General features: G+C 40.5%; 2 long non-coding RNA genes across 2 annotated transcripts in view; one reads left to right on the forward strand and one right to left on the reverse strand.

Annotated features, from left to right (window-relative positions):
* Positions 1-24,147, forward strand: part of LOC120093590 (uncharacterized) — a 40,743-nt gene extending 16,596 nt beyond the window's left edge. Inside the window, exons 2-5 of the long non-coding RNA XR_015624658.1 lie at positions 19,583-19,707; positions 22,435-22,604; positions 23,110-23,296; positions 23,958-24,147. This is a non-coding gene — a long non-coding RNA (uncharacterized LOC120093590). The remainder of the gene's footprint in view (positions 1-19,582; positions 19,708-22,434; positions 22,605-23,109; positions 23,297-23,957) is intronic.
* Positions 1,177-6,472, reverse strand: LOC102549403 (uncharacterized). The gene is made up of 4 exons (XR_015624659.1): positions 6,045-6,472; positions 4,521-4,680; positions 2,550-2,706; positions 1,177-1,397 (listed from the first exon to the last, which is right to left on the reverse strand). It is a non-coding gene; the product is annotated as an uncharacterized LOC102549403 (long non-coding RNA).
* Positions 24,148-27,404: the final 3,257 nt, after the last annotated feature.

The following is a 27,404-nucleotide window of genomic DNA, read 5'->3' on the forward strand; positions in this document are numbered from 1 at the left end:
TGTAAATTCATTCTACAGAATAATGGATTTTAAATTCCAAATGCTAATGAATGTCCAAATTCTCAAAATGATGCTACCATTTCTATTATCCTCTTTGCTTTTGAACCTTATGTTAATTCATATTTAACATAACAACTAACATTAAATAATGTCAATTTCAGTTATTACTTAGTATGTCGAAAACAGAACATTGGCTCATTTTGCAATTTTGGGAACTGGAAAGATGGCTCTGTCTCTAAAGTACTTACTGTAACACCAGCATCACCTGAGTGTGATTCTCCAAAACCTGCATACAGAGTTGGGCACTGGGGTGGATTTGTAACTCTAGCATTGGGGAGGCTGGAACAAGTGGATGCCTAGGGCTCATTGGTTAGCCTGCCTTTCCTCATAAGCAAGCCTCAAGTGCCCGAAAGACGCACTGCCGAATAAGACAAGGTGGATGGCTCCTGAGGAACAGTGCCCAGAGTTGACCTCTGGTCTTCACACATGTGCATGCAGATAAATGAGAGCAGACACCACAAAAACAAAAGAATTTTGTGTTACTAAGGGGCAAAGACTACACTCTACTACCATATTTTCTGGTTTCCGAACTTCGGAATTTTATAAGATACGGCCAAACCTTTTAAGTGTGCTTGCTGAAGAGCTAGAGTTAAGCATTAAGGAGAATAGAGAAAATGCCTGCCCTTGCTGTGAGGAAGCCCTGAGATACTTTGCGAGCAACCACTCTGGAAGAATCTGAGGAGAAAGGTACGGGATTTGTCGGAAAAAAAATGGCATGCTACAGAATTATAAGATCTAATCATATAATGTCAACCATTGCAGACTGTAGCCATTTGCCCTGGATGAAATACATTTGGGGCGTGCAGCTAAACAATACCACCCTGTCTACAGCCTGTACTTAACGTAAGGATTTCTCTATCGCAAACTGGATATGACGGAACTGATAAATTACAAAACTTGTTTTGCAAAACAGATTATCGGTTATAACAGGATCAGGTCTAGATGCCAACCCATTGGTGTAGGAAATAAATAGAAGCAACGGTTACAACCATTGCCTTCCTTGTCATAACAGAGGTAATAAAGATGATAAAATATATGAAAGCACTAGGTTAATGGCCAAGTTAATGGTGACAAGGAAACAGAGACCAGCATTAATGACCAAAACGTAGATGGCATCTAAGGCAATGTTTTCTACAGAAGTAGAATTTTATTTCCACAAGTTCTTTTAACTGGAAGTTTTTGTTGTTATTGTTGCTGTTGTTGTTGTCGTCGTGTTGTTGTTTAATAACATTCACTGAACCAAGGGTTTATTTCTTTTTAATAACATCTTCCAATAACTTAAGGTTTTTCTCCAGGACCAAATCAGGATTTTTGCAATCAGGAAAGGTAGTCTCTGGCTGCAGAGGAGATGCTGTTAGCATGACAAAAGCATGCAAAATAAACTCTGCTTTGCATTATTCTTAAGATCAATTCTAAGCCTTAATGTTTGAGCGCCAACTGTGCTCTAACATCTCATATCCAAGGTCCTTTGGCCTCAGGAGACCAGCTATGGCCCAGTGCCCATTCAGTTTTTCTCCTTCCTCTCACTCACTCAGCTCCTATGTAGTGACGGACTCTCATCTTCCCCTTTCTAAAATGTATCAGCTATTTCAGGACGATTGCCAGTATAAATAGTTAAACCAGTTTTAATTAAAATGTTAAGTAAGCTTCTACAAGGCATAAAAGAAATGATTTAGTGAAGTCCAGATATATTACATCCACCAAATTCCCTCCACCCACTTCTCACCGTGCTCAGAGGAATGCAAGGGCAGATGCCTAACGGGCTCTGTTCCCTGTAAACTCATCAGCAGCTTCTCACTGTGTTCTTCATGCACGCATGATGCCTTTTCTCTTAATTTCCACTCTGTTACTTCACTAAGAGCCTAAGATGATAATGGCCAGGAGGCCTGCTTTCTTTATAAAGTATTTTTAACTTCTTTATTGTTCCCATTGTTTTTGAGATGCCTTGGTTACTCCAATCCCAAGAAATATTTCCCAGTAGGAACATAAACTCAGTGGGCAATCTTCCCAGCCGCCGAAGGTGCTTTATTTAAACCAAATGTGCTTAATCGCTGTGCTCCATGTATTCATTTTTAGCTGAAGTTCAAATAGCTTATCGACATTGTCATTAATCTTGGGTACCATTCTTATCTTTTCAGTTAATTACTCTCTAATAGAATCATAAGAAAAATCTGTAATTCTGAGTCATGTGCCAATTCCTTCAGAGGTTATGCTTGTCTGTCACTCATTTTGAGTACTTTTAAATACTTTATACTAACTCCATGACACATTCAATTAGGCTAGCTCTAGCCTATTTAAGGGATGATTTGATGTGTCACTTTAGAACACTCCATGACAGTAAGTCAAATAATTATTAGCCAGCCTCTGGAAATTCACAAGTTAGCAAGGAGGGATCCAATTTGTTTATTTTGTATGATGAGCTAAAGACCATGACTCAAATCTCTACTAATCAAAAGTAAAATTTTGTTGTATTAATAAAACATACTTACCAATATATTTGTCAGCTCAGGTATACTGCAGTTAAGTTAATTGGCCCTATTTTAATAAGTCTTCACAAAATCAAAGTAATAAGTCCACGTTTTTCGATACAGAGGAGTTAAAGATGAATGAGACTGGAAACAGCAGAGTAAATACTTTCTTTAGAATCTGCAAGAAAGGAAAATGTAGATGTGTTCAGTTTCTCCTTATGCCAGAAGAGGAGGAGGAGGATAAAAGGAAGAAGAAAGAAAGAAAGAAAGAAAGAAAGAAAGAAAGAAAGAAAGAAAGAAAGAAAGAAAGAAAGAAAGAGAAAAGAAAGAAACCAGGAGGGCAGAAGGAAAGAAGGAAGGAAGGAGGGAGGGAGGGAGGAAGAAAGGAAGGAAAAGTAGCTATTCCTCATTGCTTCAAATTCTGTCTACTGCACTTCTCACTTACTGTGGTCAGTCAGGGAAGTCTTTTCAATGACTCCTTTCTGATGTTAGAACTTTAGGAAGGTCCTTAAGGTCACAAAATCCTAAGACATCAAGGAGAGATGCTGGCCATAGTTGTGGTGCCCATCTCAGCCATCACTGACTTCCTAGATTCCTATCAATGCATCCGTTTCATCAGCAGTCTCCATAAAACAGCCTTTAGTACACAGCATTGCTCGACAGCTGTACACAAACCATTTAGGATCCATGATGCCTCTAAGGAACTACTTTGTGCTGATACCATGCTGTCCAAATTGCAAAACAACATCAAACTTCTGGTACCTACACCATCAACTCTTCATTTCTGCAGTGTAGGGACAGTGTTTATATGCACTGTGGGTAGATGTATCCCTGTCCTTCCTTACCTGCCTTCTAATAGGTCACAATAAAAAGCCCATGGCCTATAGCGAACGGCAGAACAGCGAGGTGGAACTTCCAGAGAAAGGAGGGAACTCTGGGAAAGAGGCAGGGAGATTTCGCCAGGGGAACTCAGACATATGAAACTGAGAAGCAACCAGCCATGTGGCAGAACTTAGATTGCTGTGAACAGGATAACTGAGACAGGGTCTAGTTGTAAACAAGCCTAGCTTAAGGCCAAAAGCTATTAAATAAATATAAACCTCCGTGTCACTATTCGGGAACTGGGGAGGGAATAGAAAAGTTACACCGCAGTACCTGGTAGAGGGCTAAGGACAATCTACCTTTCTTTTCCTGGCCTTTTTTCATGATCTACCTTAAAGTATTCAAGGGAAATTTCTCAGTAGTAGGGCTTTCTTAGCAGATGTAATGAAATGTCCTAGACTTACTGTCCAGAACCACAGAGAGAGAGAGTGAGAGAGAGAGAGAGAGACAGAGACAGAGAGACAGAGACAGAGACAGAGAGACAGAGATACAGACGCAGACACAGACACAGACACAGAGAGACAGAGAAACAGATAGATGTAGAAGAAGAAAGAATGTATTATGCAATAAGAATACCAGGCTTCAAACTTCTGGGCCACAAAAGTAACCAATTTGGTTTCGGTTTCTGGTTTTGGTAATTTTTTGGTTTTTTTTTAATTGAAAATAGATTTTCCCTTTCTCTATTCCCCCCAATTCATTCCCTCACCCCTCCTAGGGCAAAACAGACACTGGTTGGTTACTCTCACAAGTTCTATGCCACCATTATCCTAGCATATTCCCTTGTTTCCTTAGTAACTCAATAACTAACCTTCTATCTTCCAAGAAGAATGGTATTTCTTAAATGGAAAGAAAGAAACAATACAGTTACATTTCCATATGTCATTGTATTAAGCAGCTAATAACTAGCCTTTTATAGGAATCTTTCTGTTTTCTAAACTAGGCTAAAAGATTAAGTAGATGATTGAGAGAGAGATAGATAGATAGATAGATAGATAGATAGATAGATAGATAGATAGATAGATAGATAGGCAGACAGACAGACAGACAGACAGACAGACAGACAGACAGACAGACAGACAGACAGACAGACCAACCGATGGACCGACCAACCTTTTGAATGAATTCAGAACTTATGTTGAGTGGTCTCATTGCTTGTGCCTTTTCTTTTCCTTTCTTCTCTTCCCATTGGCTTTTGCTTGACTCCAGAAAAGCTGACATGAATTAATGTTACATAGGAAACAGATGGTATCCTGCATCAATGGACTCTCACCTGTAACAAATAGAGTCTTGTATGTAACAATTCACCTGGCAATGCTACTTAGGAGTCTCTGTCCCATCAGATACCTGCCATGCCCACTCCCTCACAGGAAGAGCATCAAAACGTCTCCAGTTTTTCTAAAATACACTCTAAGGTGGCTCCTGCCTTGTTGGCAATAATGTTTCAGTTTTAATCTTTTTGAGGCTAATGTTACACCAGAATTTTTTATCTGGGCCAATTGACTTCAGAGAGGAAAATAACTCTACAAAACTGTATCTCTAATGATAGTCAACAAAGTAATTCAGCATGATCACCAGAAAAATGTTCAGAGACCATTTCCTGACAGTTGGTCAATTGCATCATTTTTTGTATGACAAACACCATACTGTTTAGATTACTATTTGCCACAAAGAAGTTTCTCTGCCGTACATGCAACTGGATTCCTTGGAGCTTCACATGTAGGAGAGTGACTTCATTTCAATTCAAAGTTGTACTGCAAACGTCAAAGCCATCCAAAAGTTACTTGTGCCAGTTATAATAAATAAGACAGTTATCAAAAGGTATTTTGTTATAATCATTGAAAGTCAAATTAAAACATGCTGAATGAAATAAGGATATTTCAAGAGAAAGACAAGGATTAAAATATATAATTTGCCTCACCTGGTGAGCTGACCCTCGTGGTAGGTACCAGGTGAGCCTGCCCCAAAGGCTTGAGCCCCAATCCCTCATCTCTTGCTGCCTGCATCCCTCCCTGGCTGCAACACTCAGTGAGTGGCCTGTACCTCTCCTGGACAGCACAGTAGACCTGGCCATGGTGCTGTGGGTGCCAGAGAGCTGGTGCACTGACTAATTCAGCTTCTACTTAGGTCCATATCCAGGGCTTTGAATTTGCCAACCCCAACATCTCCCCAGTCTATGAACTGCTAGAGCATGTGAAGGGACTAGCCCTACAGGACCAAAGCTGCAGGATACTCATGACCCAGAGCAACAACAGGAGGATTTGAGAGGAGTTCCAGTGAGGATCTGGTATTGATAGTGCAGCAGAAGCCAGAGGCCTCAAACAAGACCAACGATTCATTGCAACTAACATTTGAAGTACAGATGTATCCCCAAAAGGGTATATGATGTGACATACTGTGACACACTGCAGCTTCTACAGAAAGATGCTTTTTTGTTTGTTTGGGGTTTTTTTTTGGGGGGGGAGTTATAATGGTGAAGGGCAGATACAAAGGAACAGGGAGATGAGTGGGATTGGGGTGCATGAAATTCACAAAGAATCAAAAAGTATTTTAAAATATACAATATACAATCAGCCTGCTAGAAGATGAAACCACTGCTAATGTTCAAACGTCACTTTAATATTTTAGACAACTTACAGGAATACAAGTCTCCACCACTCCCAAGTATAAAGCCGCTTCCTATAAACTCATTCGAGAAATCCTATTATTTGTCGTTACGTAAGTATCTTACAATGGCAAACCATGGAAAGTAGGAGGACGCCATACTCTTCTAGGGATCCATTTTCAAAAGACACAGGACACGTTACTGTATCTAAAGGGTAATCTCTTCCCTACAATTACACTGAGCATAACGTAGACCGATCATGTTAGAGCCAAATTCCATTTGAAATACACATGTTTAAGTTGCCAGAATCCAGTCAGTCGGTAACACAGATCACACTGCTCCAGAGATGAGGTCAGATAAGAAGAGAAGGAATTAGATGCTGACGATGGGTGTGGAGATCTCGAGAGATTATGGCATGTGAGAGCAGCTTGAACCATGAGGCTTGCTGTCCTCGCATACCCATCATTCCCGGTTCCATTCCCATCATCCTCTCTTGGTTATACGTCATCCGCAAAGGCCCAGGGCTTGGGAGTGACTTTCCGTCTCCAGAATCCCTGGCTTTACAGAAGGATCCTTTTATTTTCAATCAACTCAGGGTTGGGTGAGGGGAATGGCAGAATGCATTTTTAGAGAAACCTATGAGACACCTATACCACGCTTTCGGCCTATAACATCTAACTGCTAAGTAACCTGTTGTACCATTGGGGGGAAAATTATTTTAAAAACATTTTTCCTTTCTACATTTACTAATAAAGAACGAGTGAGGGGAGAGGCTAGAATTTACGGATCGTGACGGGAACACACACAAAGCGTTCTGTGCTTTTTCATCAACTAGCTGAACACAGGTCAAAAATCAGAATCTACACTTCACGAGTCCAGAACAAAGAAAAAAATACGAGAGACATGACTAATTGTAGCACTCAGAAAAAGTAGAATTTCCAATAGCGATCCAGAAATAAATATATCCTATGAGTTTATATTAAAGGATGCTGGTACAGTGTTTTCGGTATTACGTTTGTAGAATAAGCAGTATTAAGTTTCGAGGAAAGCTAATGATATGCTGACCCGGCAGGAGCTCTTCTCACTGGAATGCATGGTCTAGTTTAATATTTTTTTAAATGCCAAAATTAAATGTGCTGTTGTCCATAAGAGCGGGGCACATGGATAGTATTTTAGACAACGTGAGGGGTTTTCTTGCTCGGTATGTGGACACTGGGCATGCGCAGGCATTGGATGAAAATGGGCCAGCTCCCCATTGGTACCCAACTATCCTGTTCACAAAGAGTTGCTGCAGCCCTAATGCTTGCACCTTCGTAAGACTTCAGATAGCAGGTCCATGTTTTGACATTCAGTAAGCATTTCCAAACAGACGTGTTCATACCACTTGCCCAGCCTGTGACATGGGACATTATTTTCATATTATGCTGACTGCTGAAACTTGTTTGCTAATGCTTCGAGTTTTCCACATTGACAATTTGTGGTTTTCAGCGGTGTGTTTTCCCCGCTCGGGTAAGCCTCGTCCTTTTACTCTGATCATTTACACCCTCATCAGGCAATTACCATTTATCATTCGCTAATTTTATGTAGGGCCCATTTTTACCTTGACTTTAATTTCCTGTCTTATATACAGAATAGTGTTGACCTCATTCACCTGAAATCTAAGAATTTCTTTTTCACTAGGTACTGTGAGCATCTATTAATTTTATTTTTCTTGGATATTTTATGTATTTACATTTCAAATGTTATCCCCTTTCCTCCTTGGCCCATACTCCTTCCCCTCCCCCTGCTTCTATGAAGATGCTCCCACTCCCACCCACTCACTCCCACCTCAGCCCCCTGGCATTACCCTATATTGGGGAAAGGAGCCTTCATAGGACCAGGGCTTCTCCTCCTATAGATGCTGGACAATGCCATCCTCTGCTACATAGAGCATCTTTTTCTTTATGTACTCTAATCTAATCATCGATAAGCACTTGTTTATTCAATTTTATTATATAATACTTTATTTTAAACTTCATTGATTTTCTTTGTTATTTTATGGAGAATTTTATCCTTTTAAAAATCACTTGGGTTGTCAGGTTAACATGTGTTTGTGTGTGATATTTCATTATCTCTCTGTATCCATTTGGCCATTTTAAAGAAGGAGGCAAATAGGACTCGTATGATCAAATAAGAATGGGGAGAATGACAGAGCCAAAGGTCACTCACATGGATATGGAGTGCCTGCAAGAAAATACGCCAGCTTCTCTTTTTTTCTCAGTAGATAGCCACTTTCGTAGCATTTTAGTGGTTCTACATCTGTGGTCCTAAGTTTTGATGGTTCTATTATGTTATAGGTCTGTAATTTGACTTTAAGAACCATTCATCCAGAAAAAAAGAAAGAAAGAAAGAAAAGAAAAACCTGTGTCTAACTTGACAGGATTTAGAATCGTCTTGGAGATGGTCTCCTATCTGAATATCTTAATGATATTAATTCATGTGAGAAGACAAACCTCAATTGCAAGTGGGACCATTCCCAAAGATGGCTAGAATCATACTGCCCAGGTGTGGTTTGTGCCTGCCAAAACTCACGTTGAGGTTCAACGGGCCAGTGTAAAAGGTAGTTGGCCCTTTAAGAGCTGTTGTATTAAGCTTAAGTCCAAGTGGATCAAGGACCTCCACATCAAACCAGACACACTCAAACTAATAGAAGAAAAACTAGGGAAGCATCTGGAACACATGGGCACTGGAAAAAATTTCCTGAACAAAACACCAATGGCTTATGCTCTAAGATCAAGAATCGACAAATGGGATCTCATAAAACTGCAAAGCTTCTGTAAGGCAAAGGACACTGTGGTTAGGACAAAACGGCAACCAACAGATTGGGAAAAGATCTTTACCAATCCTACAACAGATAGAGGCCTTATATCCAAAATATACAAAGAACTCAAGAAGTTAGACCGCAGGGAAACAAATAACCCTATTAAAAAATGGGGTTCAGAGCTAAACAAAGAATTCACAGCTGAGGAATGCCGAATGGCTGAGAAACACCTAAAGAAATGTTCAACATCTTTAGTCATAAGGGAAATGCAAATCAAAACAACCCTGAGATTTCACCTCACACCAGTGCGATTGGCTAAGATCAAAAACTCAGGTGACAGCAGATGCTGGCGAGGATGTGGAGAAAGAGGAACACTCCTCCATTGTTGGTGGGATTGCAGACTGGTAAAACCATTCTGGAAATCAGTCTGGAGGTTCCTCAGAAAATTGGACATTGAACTGCCTGAGGATCCAGCTATACCTCTCTTGGGCATATACCCAAAAGATGCCTCAACATATAAAAGAGACACGTGCTCCACTATGTTCATCGCAGCCTTATTTATAATAGCCAGAAACTGGAAAGAACCCAGATGCCCTTCAACAGAGGAATGGATACAGAAAATGTGGTACATCTACACAATGGAATATTACTCAGCTATCAAAAACAACGAGTTTATGAAATTCGTAGGCAAATGGTTGGAACTGGAAAATATCATCCTGAGTGAGCTAACCCAATCACAGAAAGACATACATGGTATGCACTCATTGATGAGTGGCTATTAGCCCAAATGCTTGAATTACCCTAGATCCCTAGAACAAACGAAACTCAAGACGGATGATCAAAATGTGAATGCTTCACTCCTTCTTTAAAAGGGGAACAAGAATACCCTTGGCAGGGAAGGGAGAGGCAAAGATTAAAACAGAGACTGAAGGAACACCCATTCAGAGCCTGCCCCACATGTGGCCCATACATATACAGCCACCCAATTAGACAAGATGGATGAAGCAAAGAAGTGCAGACCGACAGGAGCCGGATGTAGATCGCTCCTGAGAGACACAGCCAGAATACAGCAAATATAGAGGCGAATGCCAGCAGCAAACCACTGAACTGAGAATAGGACCCCCGTTGAAGGAATCAGAGAAAGAACTGGAAGAGCTTGAAGGGGCTCGAGACCCCATATGTACAACAATGCCAAGCAACCAGAGCTTCCAGGGACTAAGCCACTACCTAAAGACTATACATGGACTGACCCTGGACTCTGACCTCATAGGTAGCAATGAATAGCCTAGTAAGAGCACCAGTGGAAGGGGAAGCCCTGGGTCCTGCTAAGACTGAACCCCCAGTGAACTAGACTGGTGGGGGGAGGGCAGCAATGGGGAGAGGGTTGGGAGGGGAACACCCATAAGGAAGGGTAGGGGGGAGGGGGATGTTTGCCCGGATACCGGGAAAGGGAATAACACTCGAAATGTATATAAGAAATACTCAAGTTAATAAAAAAAAAAAAAAAAAAAAAGAGCTGTTGTATTGTGAGGGTTCTGCCTTTGGAAAGGATTAGTGTGCATCCTGAGAGTGAGCCCTTAGAAAACTCCCGCGCCCACCCCATTTGTACTTTCACTCTATTCATACTCCTACTTGCCCTCTCATTTCTGGCATATTAAGCAGCATGATGCCTTCATCACCTTCACGGTTGCCCAACCTTGAACTTTTCAGCTTTCATAACCTTCAGCCAAAACAAAGTGTCTTGTATGTTACCTAGTCTCTGTTATTGTTAAGCAGAAGAAAGGAGAGTCAGCCAAATGGTTTCTCCCCTTCCATATTCACCTCTTGATGATGACAGTGCTCTCATATGCAAAATGGGCCGGCACCCCTTACCTTATCTATCTGGGGGGGATGTATTTCTGCACGTGACAGAAATGATCCTATGTCGAAAGCTCAGGAATAGGAGGCATCTTAACTTCTGTTTTGCTGGCTGAAATATTGGCTTTTGAAGTTTTCAGTGGTCACATAAGAAATGTGACTCACCGAGGACCCCATGGTGGGAGGAAGCCCTAAGCAACCTATGGGAGGAACCCAATAAAGATGTTCAGGGATCCTGCAGAACAGAGCCAGATGCTCTGGTGTCCTGCAGTCTCAGCTACAGCCACCAGCATTTGACTGCAACTGCTTGAGAGAGTGTTAGCCAGACCCAACCATCTGGGCTCCCTCACAAATTCCTGATTCACAGAGAGAGATAATAAAATAGGAACTGGGGGTTTTGCCACTAACAGTAGAAAATATAACATATGGTGTTCTGGTAACCATCTTTTTTAAAAAAAATCTCATCCTACTACCATTTATAAAATAATCAACCCTTTGCTTGTCCATTCAACAATAGTGCCCTGTTAATGATTCTCTATTCTTTGGTCTATTTCTGAACACTTCCCTCTGTCTATCTTGGTATAGACGTAGATCCACTATTCCTACACAATACCTATATAAAGCCCTATCCTCACACCTCTACTGCATCATTTTATATATTGCCGTGTGATACATTTTTATAGAATTCCCTTCTTCAATAGTGGGCCTCTTGTCTCCTATATGAATTTTAGATTTGTTGATGCCAAAAAATAAACACCGGACTTTTATTTGAGCTTTTCTTATAATTATTACCTTATTTTAAACTATTAAGGTGTCTCCAGAAGCTTGATACATGGTTTTTGTGCATATTTAAACTTCTGCCATGTTTTTTCAGTAATTTTTCATTTTATTTCTTTATATAACTCTGGGAATTCCTTGGCAAACTTATTCTCAAGCATATTCTATTTCTGTCCCTAGTGCTATTAGATCACACACACGCACACACGTACACACACGCACACTCACACATACGTATACTCACACACACACGCACATGCACTCGTACACACACACACACACACACACACACACACACACACACACACACCACTTTCTTCCCCAAAAGGCACATTGCAGAAATATTGTTTATTTATCTTTACCTTGCAGAACTCCCGGTTAGTAATAGCTCTTCAACTTATTTTCACAAATAAACTGGATAGATTGTTTTGTTTCCAAGTAAACAATCATATCTTCTGCAAATAATTATAATTTTGCTGTCTATCATATCATTTTTATGCCTCATTTCACAGGCCTGTTTTGTTCTATTGGCTAAAAGCTTCAGAAACAAAATAATCAATGGTCATAAATTTTAAAAATAAAATACAGGTAAAGCATTTGTAGAGATGGCCTTACCTATAAGCCACTTTCACAGTAAAGCTTCAAGGAGAACCATACAAAAAATATCCCATGGAGATCCAGCTATCTCACTCCTGACCAAATGCTGGAAAGGAAACAAAAATGACTGACAATGGAGAACCCCGAAGACCCAAACTTCTATAGCACTTCTCAAAATATCCACGTTACGGGACCAACCCAGTTGTCCATCAGCCAATGAATGAAGAACATGAGAAAACACAAAACGGTTATTCAGGCTTAAAAACAGTGAAATCGAATCATGTGCCAGAAAGAAAAAGAATGGATACAATTGCAGATTGTTGTGTTAAGCAAAGTAACCTGTTTCAGACATAAAAATGTTGCATGTCTTTTCTCATAGATGGAATCTAGCCCAAAGGTGGGAGATCTAAAACCTGAAGACGTTTAGGAAGTGGGAAAGGGAACAATAGTAGGTAACAGTGGCTAATTTGATCAAATCACAGTATATGTGTGTCTCAAGTATCACAGTGAAACTCATTATTTTGTATACTTAACATGCACTGATATGCATTAAAATAGAGCCAAAACTGTAAGAAGGGATTAGGCTGAAGCACTCCATCCTTGTTAATGGGGTCTTTATAACTGACTTTCATTGTCTGCTACTATGTCAGAGCAGACAAAATGGCCACAGTGAGCCGGAAGTCAGTGCCTGGATTTTGCACTTCCTGTTCTCCAGAACTGTAAAGAATAACAGCCTGTCACAAGAACAATCCAGTCACAACTAAACGCCCAATTACAAGTTACAAAACCTACCAGTAATATTTTTTTTAAAATCTGTTACTTAGAAAATTCAACTGCTAGTATCTGACTTACCTAAAAATCAAATCTACCAATAACTTGGAATTTTTTTCACGATATATCAAGGATAGTCAATATACTTTCTATAAAAACGCAAGGGTCATGAACACCAAAGATAAAAATATAAGGGGTTTTGCAAACTCTACTGAGCTATCTCTGACACATGCATGTCTAAGGAGCAGAACATCCAGCAGCAAGCCACACTCAAGGAGAAGTCAAGCTAAAAGCCAAAACAGGGCAACAGATTAGAGCACAGCTAGCAGCTTGTTCGCTAGCTTGGTGCTAGCACACTTACCGAGCATTTACTAGGCTCTGTCCTCGGTCACCACCACCACGACCACCCCCACAATAGTGCCAGGAAAAAAAATACATACAGTGAAACTGATATAGAAACTTAGGGTTTCAATAATATAGAGTATTGTATTATATCTCCTGATTAAACAGCATCAAACAAATGTAAATGAAATATCACTAGTAGAAATCATTAAATGATCTCTAAGTGAGAGAGAGGAGTTACCTTTCCACGGGAGTTTGAAGCGTGGGCAAGATTCCAGAATATGAAAATAGTGCAGGCCGGAAAGTTGGACAGAGGAACCAGTGAATATCCTGGACTGAGTAGAAAGAAGACCAGAATGAGGCAGATAATGTCACACTAAGAACAGAGGTCAGAGACATTAACATGAGAAAAGAACTTCCCCTGTACCCTACTCTGTCTTCAGGAACTTCCTTTGTGGTATACCCGCCAAGGGTCCCAGCAATAACATTAGACACTACGTTTGGGTCATGGATGTCTTTGTGAGGTTTTCTACATGAAGGGGAATGCTCAGGCAAAATCTTCAAGAAGAAAAACTCCCTAACAACATTTAAAACTGAGAAAGGAAGTGTCTGGAAACCAGAGGCTTGGAAGAGGTTTGCTGAAGAATATACCCCATGATATGCCTTTCCTCTCTGCAGCCTCCTGCTCAAGGAACACTGTCCCCATCACCTGTCCTAAGTTAATCGACTGACCACCCTGTTGTGTCCTGTTGATATTTTCAACATCAGGTAGAGCATCTCAGCAGGCCCACACCGAATGCATCAACTCAATGTCAAGGTAGAAGTGGGACGGTGTACTAACAGGGAAGCCATGAGATTGAAATCCGTCAGTTTGACTGCATGAAAACAGCAGTTCTGAGCTGGCCTCTAGCAGTGCCGGGCATGGTCTACAGATGCTGGTCAAGGCAGTCACTTTTGTTTGCTTTGTTTCTGTTTCCGTTTTGTTATTTTGCTCGGGCTTCGTCACAGCAATAGTCCCACCTAGTCCTGTTGTGTCTGTTGGCATCAGAAGTAGTTTACAGTCAGCCTCTGAATCCAGTGATGATGTCATCCCTAAGCAACAAGGACCCACTTGTGTCTGTTGCCACGGCAACCGCCTCACCTGTGCGCCTCACCTGTGCGCCTCACCTGTGCGCCTCACCTGTGCACAGTGGTGCATGTGATTACCTCACAAACCAGATAAAAGGCAAAGTCACGACACCTCCCCCTACTTCTCCTTCTTTCTCTTTCTTCTCTTCCCCACCTCACCCCAATAAACCTCTTCTTGTGGGACTATGGTAGCCTGGCATGATATGTCTGGCTATTTTATTTTTTAACTTTTCAAATGTTATCCCCTTTCCCTGTTTCCTCTAGAAACCCCCTATCCCATCCCTACTCCCCCTGCTTCTATGAGGGTGCTCCCCCACCCACCCAATCCCGCCTCCCCACCCTGACATTCCCCTACACTGGGTCATCAATCCTTCCCAGGACCAAGGGCCTCTCCTCCCTTTGATGTCCAATAAGGTCATCCTCTGCTACATCTGTGGCTGGAGCCATGAGTCCCTCCATGTGTACTCTTTGGTTGGGTGGTTTAGTCCCTGGGAGCTCTGGGGAGTCTGGTTGGTTGATATTGTTGTTCTTCCTGGGGGTTGCAAACTTTTTCAGCTCCATCAGTCCTTTCTCTAACTCCTCCATTGGAGACCCCATTCTCAGTCCAATGATTGGCTGTGAATGGATGTGAATGGAGTGAAAGGATGATAAAAAATATTCCAAGCCAAACGCTGGGTCCTGTTTACATGTCCAGTCTGTTAGTCTGTCTTTTTATTCGGGGATTGAGTCCATTGATGTTGAGAAGTATTAAGGAAAAGTGACTGTTGCTTCCTGTTATTTTTGCTGTTAGAGGTGGAATTATGTTTGTGTGGCTATCTTATTTTAGGTTTGTTGAAAGATTGCTTTCTTACTTTTTCTAGGGTGTAGTTTCCCTCCTTGTGTTGGAGTTTTCTATTATCTTTTGTAGGGCTGGATTTGTGGGAAGATGTCTAAATTTGGTTTTGTCATGGAATATCTTGGTTTCTCCATCTATGTTAATTGAGAGTTTTGCTGGATACAGTAGCCTGGGCTGGCATTTGTGTTCTCTTAGGGTCTGTATGACATCTGCCCAGGATCTTCTGGCTTTCATAGTCTCTGGTGAGAAGTCTGGTGTAATTCTAATATGTCTGTCTTTATATGTTACTTGACCTTTTTCCCTTACTGCTTTTAATATTCTTTCTTTGTTTTGCACATTTGGTGTTTTAACTGTTATGTGACGGGAGGAATTTCTCTCCAATCTATTTGTAGTTCTGTAGGCTTCTTGTATGTTCATGGGCATCTCTTTCTTTAGGTTAAGGAAGTTTTCTTCTATAATTTTTCTATAAGTATTATCCTTAGGTTTGATCTTCTCATTGTGTCCTGGATTTCCTGTATTTTTTGGGCTAGGAGCTTTTTGCATTTTGCATTTTCTTTGACTGTTCTGTAAATGTTTCCTATGGTATCTTTTGCCCCTGAGGTTCTCTCTTCTATCTCTTATATCGTTGGTGATGCTTGCATCTCTGACTCCTGACCTCTTTCCTAGGTTTTCTATCTCCAGGGTTGTCTCCCTTTGTGATTTCTTTATTGGTTCTATTTCCATTTTTAGATCCTGGGTGTTTGTTTGTGTTTTTCTGTAATTTTCAAATGACTTTTTGTGTTTCCTCTTTAAGGGCTTCTACTTGTTTACCTGTGTTCTCCTGTATTTCTTTAAGGGAGTTATTTATGTCCTTCCTAAAGTCCTCTATCATCATCATGAAGTGTGATCTTAAATCCAAATCTTGTTTTTTTGGTGTGATGGGGTATCCAGGACTTGCTGTGGTGGGAGAACTGGGTTCTGATGATGCCAAGTAGCCTTGGTTTCTGTTGTTTATGTTCTTTTACTTGCCTCTTGACATCTGGTTATTTCTAGGGCTCCCTGCCCTTGCTGTCTTTGACTGGAGCCTATCCCTCCTAAGATCTTGATTGTGTCAGAACTCCTTAGACTGCAGCTGTCTCTGTCATCCTGTGATTCTGGGATCCTATGATCCTGAGATCCTGGGTGTTTCAGAGCTCCTGGGAGTCAAGCTTTCTCAGGGTGTTTTAGAAGTACCGAGTGGGCAGCCAGAGCCCTGGGTTTGCTCTGGGCACTGGTGCAAACTGGAAGGAACCTATGTCTCTGGCTGGCTGAGGGGTTTGTGTTAGCCTGGTTACTGTGGGGGTCCCAGTTATTCTGGGTGTTGGAAAAGATGCTGTGACCTTAACTGTGATCTTGAGTGTCAGAGCTCCACTATTCCTGATTGTATCTGATCTCCTGGGAATTGAGCTTTCTCTGTGATCCTATGATCCTGGGCATTTCAGAGCACATGGGAGTCAGGCTGCCTCTGGGAGTTGTAAGAGTGAATCCTGCATCCTGCATCCTGCATCCCTGGATCCTGGGGGACCCAGTTCCTCTGGGTGTTGGTGTAGATGTTGTGACCTCTCCTGTGATCCTTGGTATTTCAGAGCACCTGGGAGCCTGGCTCCCTCTGGGTGTTGTGTGAGTGACAGATCATCTTCCTAATATTTACTTCTTCTGACTATATGAAGACTTTCTTTGCTACCCATGGGAAACAAAAGTTGGGTCTGCAAGAATTCATGCAACTAGGACACACAGCAGTGTAGTGGGTTGACTACTGGCTTCACAAAAACAATATGCCCCATTCTTCAGCCCCAGCATTTGTGAACATGAGCTAATTTGGGAAAGGATTTTTTGCATATGATTTGGCTAAAGATACCAAGATGAAGTCACTGTATTTTAGGTATATTCATTCAAGACAGTGAAGAGGGAGACCAGTGGGAATCTTGATTGTCAACTTGTTGAAAAAGATACCAAAGAGACTCATAAAGATCACTTACATGTCCGTGAGGGTGTTACTAGACATGATTGGCATGTGGGACAGCACCTGCAGCTGAAAAATAACATTCTTAAATGTGAGAAACACTATCCAAGAGTCTACCAGTACCTGTGGGCAAAAGCAAAGGAGGAAGGTCTGGGCATGTGAAAGTTCAACTGCTCTCCAAATGAGTGTATTTCTTCCTGTGGTTGTTACCGGTGATTTCTGCCACGCACTCAGCTTTGGAGTCCACATGATAGGACTATTGCTGCATGTCCTGGTTGCATGAACTATTTCAGGTCAAACCTCTGTTTCTCATGGATAGCGGAGAAAGTCTTTGTATAGTCAGAAGAATTGAATATTTGAAAAATTATTTTTTAGATTAATCTTTTTAATATTTTCCTTGTTGGGTTGCAATACCATTAGCAATTTGGCACAAACACAACACAACAAAAACAGAAACAGTGCCAGACTCCGATTCTTCAGCTTCACAGTGTGGCCCAACCCCAGCTACTCTCTGGAACACCCCTAAGCCTCCAGCCTCCTACTGGGGCTGAATCATCGCTCCTCCTTGTTCTGAGGTTTCCATCTTCTTATTCCGAGCAGTGGAAGGGCTACAGATGGATCTGGCCCTTCAGCCTATAGATATTCACTGTGTGAAGATACAGCCTTAGATGGTGTAAGCTCTTTCATAATATACGCACATACATACAGAACCCCGACCAACACAGATTTTGCTACTAGGAGTAGAGAGACTTGGATGTTAGTTATTCTACTTGACCATGTGGTTCAGAAGCCTTGGAAGTGACTTATGGGAGGAATTTGGAAAAGTTTAGAGAAGCGGGCTAGAGAGAGCCTAGAGACCAGTAAACCGAGCTTAACAGACATTTCAGTGCAAGCTCAGTAGAACAGAACACTGATAGGAATGTGCACACTAATGACTAAGCTCCAGGAATCACAGATGGGAGCGAGGAATCCCCTAAGAACCAGACTAGAGGCAACCATACTACGTTCTTACAAATAACTTACCTTTGCAGGGATTTCGTCCGTGCACTGAGACTATAAGGCTGGGCTTCAAAAGGGCAAATCTAATTAATACAGGGGAAGAAATTTCAAGGCAGCATAACATCCTAGCTGTGGTACAGGATTAATAACTGTTTTTTTAATAAGATTGATTACAAGAAGCAGGAATAAAGAAACATATTTGACGAACTTGCACTTTTTGCAAAATAAACTTATGATTAAATTTAGGGCTAAGGAAAATGAAGTTACTAAAGATATTTGGTGTTGCCATAATGCAGAATATGTCACACAAAATTAATAGGGAAGATTCCTGGTGCGTCTCTCAGGAATTGGCTGGACCTCATCCACAACAGGTTTAGGGTTGTAAATGTTTTAACTTATTCGAAAGGCTACTTTATTTTAAGAGAACACTGGGGTACCCTGATTGCCTATGCATGCCTACTAATGTGTTTTCCTGATGGTTAGCCAGCCATTGAGGTACAAATGCAAAGGCCAACACAGTCATGATCCAAGTTACTCAGGCAGTTGGCAGACCTTAGTGTTGTCCACATCTGAGAGATCAGAAAATGTTTGATGAAGTCGGATTCTCCACATAAAATCCTGACAAGGTAGGTAATTCACGAAGCAGGTGAGTGAAGTTCAAAGTAGAGATCTAAGAAGTCAAGAACATCTATTAACAAGGACCATTTGTCAAGAAAAGCTAAAGACAGCAGACAGACTCAACCCAGGAATGAAACCATGTGGAATGCATCTTGTATAGCCACCAGACAAGGACTTGCCAAGCCCCCTTGGAGCTTATAACACATGACCACAAGCCCAGTCACATAACAGAACCACGTGATCTCATGTTTGCTCTGTTGGGTTTTGATCCTAGCCTTCCCTCTACCACCTTAGCTGTTTCACTGAAAATTGAAATGTCTATCCTGTATCATTGTGTACTCAAAATCTGATTTGTCTTTTGAGTTTTGCTTAGCTGAAAGATTTCCTTGAGTGTCAGAGGGAAATTTTGACCTTGTACTTTTGAATTAAGGCTGGTACTGTCAAGGCTGTGGAAATTGGAGATAAACTGAATACATTTGTATTCCAGAACAGATATGAGCCTCTGGGGGTGGGGGGAAGGGGACAGAAGTGGAGCATTTGAGGTTAGATGCGAATAGTCCCTCAAGAGGTGCATCCATTCAATTATTCCATCAATAAACTCATAGCTGATGAGATAGGACCTACTTGTAGGAAGCACAATACAATCTGTCCATTATGTGTAATCTCCCATCCCTGGGTTCTAGCTCTGGCTTCCTGTTTCCTGGTTGCCATGTGAGGAGGAGCTTCCTTCCCTCCATCATGGCGTTCTACCCTCAGATTCTGCTTTGCCACAAACCTAAAAGCAAGGGAGCTAGATTAACATGGGCTGGAACTGGAGAAACAATGAGCCAACATAAACTCTTTCTCCTCTCAACTGTTTTTCTAGGCCTTTTGTCTCAGCAGTGAAAAGCTTGCTTACACAGGTGAGGGGTCTCAAGAAAACAGAAGCAAGAAGAGAGCCACGCGGCTATAAACCAAGGAACAATAACAATTGCTGGAAGCCACCAGAAGGTAGAAGAGAAGCCAGCATGCAATTTTCCCTTACAGCTTCCAGAGGGAACTAACCATGCAAACGTCTCATTATTATCTACCAGTAGAGCTGATAGGGAGTACATTTCTATTGATGCGTCTGGCTGATAGTATTTCTTTATGGTAGTTGTCAGAAATGTACACAAGGGCTGGGGTTACTAACCCCAATACAGATGCCCCTAAAATCATCACAATGTAAAAAGTTGAATTAATCGATAATCTGAGAAAAGCCCTTATAGTTTGTATTTTGTGCTAGAAGAGTATCAGTTATGATTCCAAACTTCTATTTCCTGTAGCTGAGCTGCACTGATCATCTAGAGCCATGAGCTATTTTTTAATCAAGCTCATTTAACCAGATTTATCCCTGATCCCAAAGCCACAGTGATAAAAATTTTCATTGCTTGCTTTTCAGATCTTATTGATATAAAATCATGATCTTATACAAAGTGGCTCCCAGTTTTCCCTGTCCCTATTTCATCTATAATTCACATTAGTTTGCTTATTTGAGCGGCTTTGTAATAACATTATAAATTTACTTAAATGACCTAAGAATGAGACTAAAATCCAGAGCTATTGACATTGCTACATGAGCTGAGCATCTAATGGTTCACAATCATATATAAATTCTTTGTTGTAGAGCAAAGAATTAAAATTTAAAACTTTACTTTAAAGTTTATTTTAATAATATACAGGGGAAAAATGAGTGTGTCTAACTCTTGGTTTCTACAAGGAAAGCCCAATATTTTGCTTTAACATTTTCCATCAAACATAGTAAAAAAAAATTGGCTTCTTGTTGTTCTGCAACCTGACATTTAGGCTTATGTTTTTTAAAATTTTTATGTTTCTCATGTTTCTGATTCATTATGTTGTGCAGTGAGAGCATTTCTGTCTCATTTAGTATTCTGTTGAATCTGCAGAGATCTTACTACTTTAAATGTATACACTCTGGTTTCCTAGCATAAAAATCAGCCCTTAAATTGGAACTGTGGAGCAGCGATTTCTGGGTTTCATAGAGATTAGGAAGGCTTACTTCCTCCTACAGAAACCCACTAGCTGACATCTTACACATTGATGACCAAATAAAAGCTTGGCAGATGCAAAGAAATTGTGTGCTTTCTCAGACATCCATTGGCTTCTTCCAAATAGAGTAAATGATCTTTGGCTCCATTAGCAGCCATTGGGAAATGTTGCCTTCCATTTAATTAGCAAAGACACTGGGAAAAGTCTCTAACCAAGATGTGCATGGATGCTAATTTAGGAAACCAAAGGCTAGAAGGAGAGATACTGGGTATCAATGAGGTTAGAGGGGAATGTGTTACATCATGGCTCCAGCTGGACCTAAATACAATCCTCAAAGTTCATGGCTAGGCCTATTTCCCTAGAAGAAAATAGTGGAGATGCTGTGTATATGAATGCCTTCCTGTACCTTCATTTTTAAAGCATATCCTTATATCTATGAAGCTTTATGTATATGTATATGTATACATACATATATATATGTATGAACACTTTTAGAAAATCTGTTAGTATAATATATGTATATATACAACTTTGTGTAATGTGTGTATACACAAATATATGCACAACAATACTCAAAGATAAATAAATGATAGATAGATAGATAGATAGATAGATGATAGATAGATACATAGATAGATAGAAAGATACATCACACTAACAGATTCTTATAAAGTATTTATGGTACATATAATAATAGCCAAAATCTATAATTTCTCATCTAAATTATACTTTTAATATACATACTATTACTCTTTAAAATATTTACAATACTTTAAAGTTGTCTCAATGACAAGTTAAAGAAAAAAAATCCTCCCCACATGTGGCCCATACATATACAGCCACCCAATTAGACAAGATGGATGAAGCAAAGAAGTGCAGACCGACAGGAGCCGGATGTAGATCGCTCCTGAGAGACACAGCCAGAATACAGCAAATACAGAGGCGAATGCCAGCAGCAAACCACTGAATTGAGAATAGGACCCCCGTTGAAGGAATCAGAGAAAGAACTGGAAGAGCTTGAAGGGGCTCGAGACCCCATATGTACAACAATGCCAAGCAACCAGAGCTTCCAGGGACTAAGCCACTACCTAAAGACTATACATGGACTGACCCTGGACTCTGACCTCATAGGTAGCAATGAATATCCTAGTAAGAGCACCAGAGGAAGGGGAAGCCCTGGGTCCTGCTAAGACTGAACCCCCAGTGAACTAGACTGTTGGGGGGAGGGCGGCAATGGGGGGAGGGTTGGGAGGGGAACACCCATAAGGAAGGGGAAGGGGGAGGGGGATGTTTGCCCGGAAACCAAAGAATTATTATTAAGTATTAAATAAATTTTAAAAAAAAAGAAAGAAAAAATCCTCTTGTTTTTTACTGTTTACTTTGCATGGCCAGTACCATTAAAATGAATTACACCAGAATTCAATTTCTGTAAACTTATTCAGTTAAATTACTTAGAGTAGAAAATTCTTTCACCCTCACTGAAGTGAAATAAATGCAAATTCAATTCATTAGATGATGAGACTGGTATAAAAATCTTAACAGGAAATGTAAATGGAAATTGAAAATGTGGAAAGGAGATTTGGTTTAATGACACAACAAATCATTCAGCATAAATTGCCATATATACAAAAAATATCACCAGAATATATTTTTCAGTTGTACACTAAAGGGTATCCATTTCTATTTCAGACACAAGTCTCACAGACTCTTCAAAGGAATGGAAATGAAGATTCAAGTAGATACGAGTGTCTCGGACCTCAGAGAACCAGCAAGTCCCCTTTTTAAGAGAATTCCCCAATAAGCACAGGATTGAAAACAGAGGCCTAGCTTTAATCTTGGTTTCCAGACCTGTCTCTGAGGTAATGTTGGTCTCTTGCACCTTCTATGACTGTCAATTTCCTCACGTGGACTAAATGCCATCTAAGTAATGCATTCAGAAACTTCTGGCCCTGCCCTACCACAAAGATTTCATGAGAATAAAGCAAAGCAACATATTGAAATCTCTAGTGAGTTGTAAAGCATTACAAAGAGGGAATCTTTTAGCAGTAACACGCATGTTCCGGATTTCCACCCTACATGTCTCTTGGAATATCCACCTAGATAGTGTTCCAAGTTACTCCCATTCTCTGAATTACAGGAAAGCAAGGAGCCCACTAACATCATTGAAATGCACACCATTGGAACCCTTGTATCTCTAACATGATCTGCATATCACTCTCAGAAGGACATTTTACTAGCTGCACTTTACAAAAGAAAAGTCAGCCAACCAACTTCCTAATGTCATTTAATACTAAGAGCTGAGATGCAAGCTCACCAATGTCTGCAATGCCCCCTTTCCCACGAAATCTATACTGAATTTTCCAGGGCCCCGTCCAAGTGCGATACTCAGAAGTGGGATACTAAGAAGCTTGACTTGAGGATTATCTTATCACTGTGCTCTCCAGGGACACAATGTGAAGCAGAACTGCTACCTTAGCCCAAAGTTGCCCCCAACACCGTGGGTACTGAGAACCTAGCGCTGGATAACATACTACACTACTGTGATGACTGGGTAAGAGCAGGTGACGATGAGCCAGTAGTTGCTGTTGAAGTGTTTGGTAAAAAGTACACAGTGCATTAAGAGTTAGGGGTACAAGCAGAACACACATTTGGGACTCACCTAAAACTGTGAAGGCATGCATTCATAGTATGAGTAGGATTAAAAGTTAGAAAAAAAAAGCCCACATAATTCTTCTCAAAAGACTGCAAATACTGTGTGTGTGTGTGTGTGTGTGTGTGTGTGTGTGTGTGTGTGTCAGTGTGGGGGTGGAGGGAGGTGTGTTTGTGCTGAGTGTATTTGTGTGGTTTGTGTGTGTGTTTGTGTGGTTTGCATATGTGATGTCTGTATGTATGTGCAGTTTGTATCTGTGATGTGTATGTGTTTGTGTGGTTTGTGTGTTTGTGTGTTTGTGCTGTGTTTGTGCTGTGTGTGTTTGTGTGGTTTGTGTGTGTGATGTGTGTATGTGTTTGTGTGGTTTATGTGTGTGATATATGTTTCTGTGGTGTTTGTAGTGTGTGTGAATGGTATCTCTCTATGTGTATGTGTCTCTATGTATATTTGGTTATAGGTAGGATGGTGAGGATTAATTAAGGAGAAAATGATATCGTTAAATATAAATTTCGATCATGAAATTTAACACCTATATTTTTTATCTTCAAAAATGGAAATCCAGGGGCCTATGAGATGTCTCAGTGGGCAAAGGTGATTTCTGCCAACCCTGGCAGCCTGCCTTGGAACTCAGGGACACACATGGTGGAAGAAAAGAATAAACTCTCTTGATTTGCCCTCTGATTCAACATGTGTGCTTGGACATCCCCCTTCAAAAAATAAAATACTTAATGTTGATACCTTTGACATTAGGCAAATGCTATATGTAATTGGGTTTTGTTTTGTTTGTTTTTGGTTGGTTTTTGGTTTTGTTTTGTTTTGTTTTGTTTTGTTTTGTTTTTTCATTTCCCCAAGACAGGGTTTCTTTATGTAGCCCTGGATGACCTGAAACTTATTCTGTAGACCAGGCTGGCCTCAAAATCTCAAACTCACAGCCATCCGTCTGCCTCTGACTCAGTGCTAAGATTAAGGGCGTGTGCCCCTGCTGCCCAGAAGCTTTCTTTTCTTGGAGGGGGGGAGTTTGTTCGATATCACAGAGTTGGGGTACTTTCATTTCAAATGCTTTGTAAAGGATCAGTCCCAGTGTAAAGCCCAGAGTACTTTATTATGAAGTCACTGGTACCGTATCATTAGTCTTGCTTGTTACTAAGCAATTGAGGAAGACAGCACTTTAAAACATCCAGAAAAAAACGAATTCCTGACTTCAGAAAAAAGCAATCATTGTTTTGCAAATGAAAATCCTTTTCCTCAATCCAGCCAGTAACTTAATCTTCAGATGCAAATGTGGTGTCCATACACTAACCTGAGGAGGAAGCATCTGTCTGCCTCAGTGCCAGCAACATATCTCACCTTGACAGTTATTAATTTCTAGTCAAATTATCCTGGAATAGGGTCAAAGACAACTCATGGTTTTCCTTTACATTCTAGGATATGTTGTGTTTCGGTGTTCAGAATGAAGCGTTCTATAAAGAGCTGACGCTGAAACCGGAAGCCTCTGTGTCCTCTCCACAAGACAGTAGCCAGATTAATAAATGCACTGACACTTTGCTATGTATGTGTCCTGTAAACTACCAAAAAACCTATCAGGTTGTTTGTTCCTTCTTAATCTAAACAAACAAATTTCCGGCTTTATATACTAAGCAAAGAGAACTAAAAGATCTGTTACTCTTTTCCTTCTCCTTGTTATCCTTTGAATTTGAACATTTTAATGTATTATTCTTAAAAATATATATTAAAATGTTTAATATGTTTATATTTATAAATATATTAAAATGATATATATATCATCTCTACTCCTTTTCTCCCCTTTAAGCCCCTCCCAGACTACCTCCATATCCTTCTCCTAACTTCATGTCCTCTTATTTTGTTATTTATAATACACTGACGTCAATTAATGCTGCATATGAGTGCTATCCACGGAAGCAAGGAGAACCAACCAGGGACCACAACTACGAAGAAAATTAACTCCCTATTAAACTATTGTTTGGTTTGATCTGGTACAGGTCATAATAGGAAGCTACAGTTGCTGTGATATCGTGTGTGTGATGTCTTTCCATCTCTTATCCAGAAGACAGTTTCATGGCTATCCTCCTCACAGCGATCTGGCTCTTTGAGCAGTGGTTCTCCTCCTTCCTAATGCTGCAAGCCATTAATACAATTCCTCAGGCTGTGGTGACCCCGACCATAAAATTATTTCCATTGCTACTTCAGAATTATGCTACTGTTGTAAATTATAATGTAAATATTTGGTATACAGGATATATGACATACAACCCCTGTGAAAGGATCTTTTGACCCGGATAGTAGCAGGCCACGGGTTGAGAGTCACTGCTCTTAGAGTCTTTCTGAGGCCTCTTTTTCATGTTACCTTGACCCTTGCAGGGAGATAATGTAGACGACAGTGGTGCTCAGCCCTAAATAGAATATTGATATGAAGCCTCATTCCCTCAAGGGTCAGGGAACAACATGAATCAGGAATTCGTCCTAACTCTCAATGGCATAGTCCTTGCAGTTTAAGTTCTGTCATGGTAACATTAGTGTATTCAACTCTTACGGCAGTCTTTTCAGGTGGCTTGCAAAAAATTAAAAAAAAAAACTATATCTTACATCGTGGTGTGGATATAATGGCAATTCATTTCGGTTTTTATAAATTTATGGGGCCCACACGTGGCGCGGCAATGAAGCAAGCATAGCAGTGTAGCAAGATGCGATGCGAAGTGGAAAGAGACGTTAAGCACAGAGGGCATTTATCATCTGAGGGAGACGCTTACTAACGCATCCTTGAAAAAGTTAGACTCTCTTTGAATTTCAGTTGCATCTCTTTAAAAATAAACGGTGGAAACCAATGTCAATTATTGCAAAATTGTAACCAAAATTATTGCCATGTTGAAGAAGTATACATAGTTTTCTTCAAAACTAGTAATCTGTAGCTCGTTGAGAGTTCAAAGTCATAGCCCAGCCCAGGAGAATGTTCCCTACTTGAAAGAATTAAAATTCTCAGTCGAAATCCAAATGGTTTAGCAGGAGAATGCATTGCACTGAGAACAAGTATTTCTGGATCTCGATGAAGTGGCTGTCCACTTTCTTGGCCACATTTCCTAGGATGAAAGCATTAAGGTGCTCTTCATGGTCGAACTATCACACAGCATCTTAAATATCCATTTATTATATATTTGAGACAATTTTTAGACACTGGTCGTTTTTCACAGTTTTTTTTAAACATGTTAATTGAAGTGGGATTGCACCACTTTCCCGACACCCTTTCCTCCTACAGTTCTTTGCAACTACTCTATTTCAAACCCCTCCTGTGCCCCCCTTCAATGTAATAATCTCTTTTTCATTTATTATTATTTATATGTATGAATGTATATGCACAAACATATATAAATATGACGTGGTTAGTCTATTTCTGTTGTTCGTATGTATGTAGTTGAAAGGCTGACCACTCTGCATTGGACATAATAAGGGGTCACAATTTTCAACAGTTAAATTGTTTTAGGACCATAATCTCCTACTCTTCCATTCCCAGTATGGTTTCAGTGTGACTGAAATAGCTATCAGTCAAAGTATTTAGGGCAGACGTTACTATAAACTCAAAAACATCATCTTATAAAAGTCTAGGATCCTTTTTTTTATAAAGAAAGGTGTTGAAAAGACAAGGAAAGAACCCAGAGGCAAAGGCCTATGGATGGTCGTGCCTTCGGGCAGGTGCCAACAGAAGCAAAGTGCTGGAGGCAAAGACCTAAGGATGCCGAGGCTTGAGGGCAGACATCAAGAGAGACATGAAGGGTAAGGTTAAGAAGAGGTTTTGGATTATACTGCTATCAGATTCTTAGGACGTGTTACTAAAGGCTTCCTGGGAGAAGGCTGATCTCAGGGTTGGTTCTGAAGTGGAGTTTCAGGCTTCCTGGGGTGGTGAACTGCATGACTTCAACAAGCTTATGCCTACTGCCTTTAGCTTCTCTTAGAGCAAAAGTCAGGATGAGAGGCTGTTGTGATAGAACACAGAGAA

The sequence above is a fragment of the Rattus norvegicus genome, chromosome 7 (genome assembly GCF_021556685.1).
Source record: "Rattus norvegicus strain SHRSP/BbbUtx chromosome 7, alternate assembly SHRSP_T2T, whole genome shotgun sequence".
NCBI lineage: Eukaryota > Metazoa > Chordata > Mammalia > Rodentia > Muridae > Rattus > Rattus norvegicus.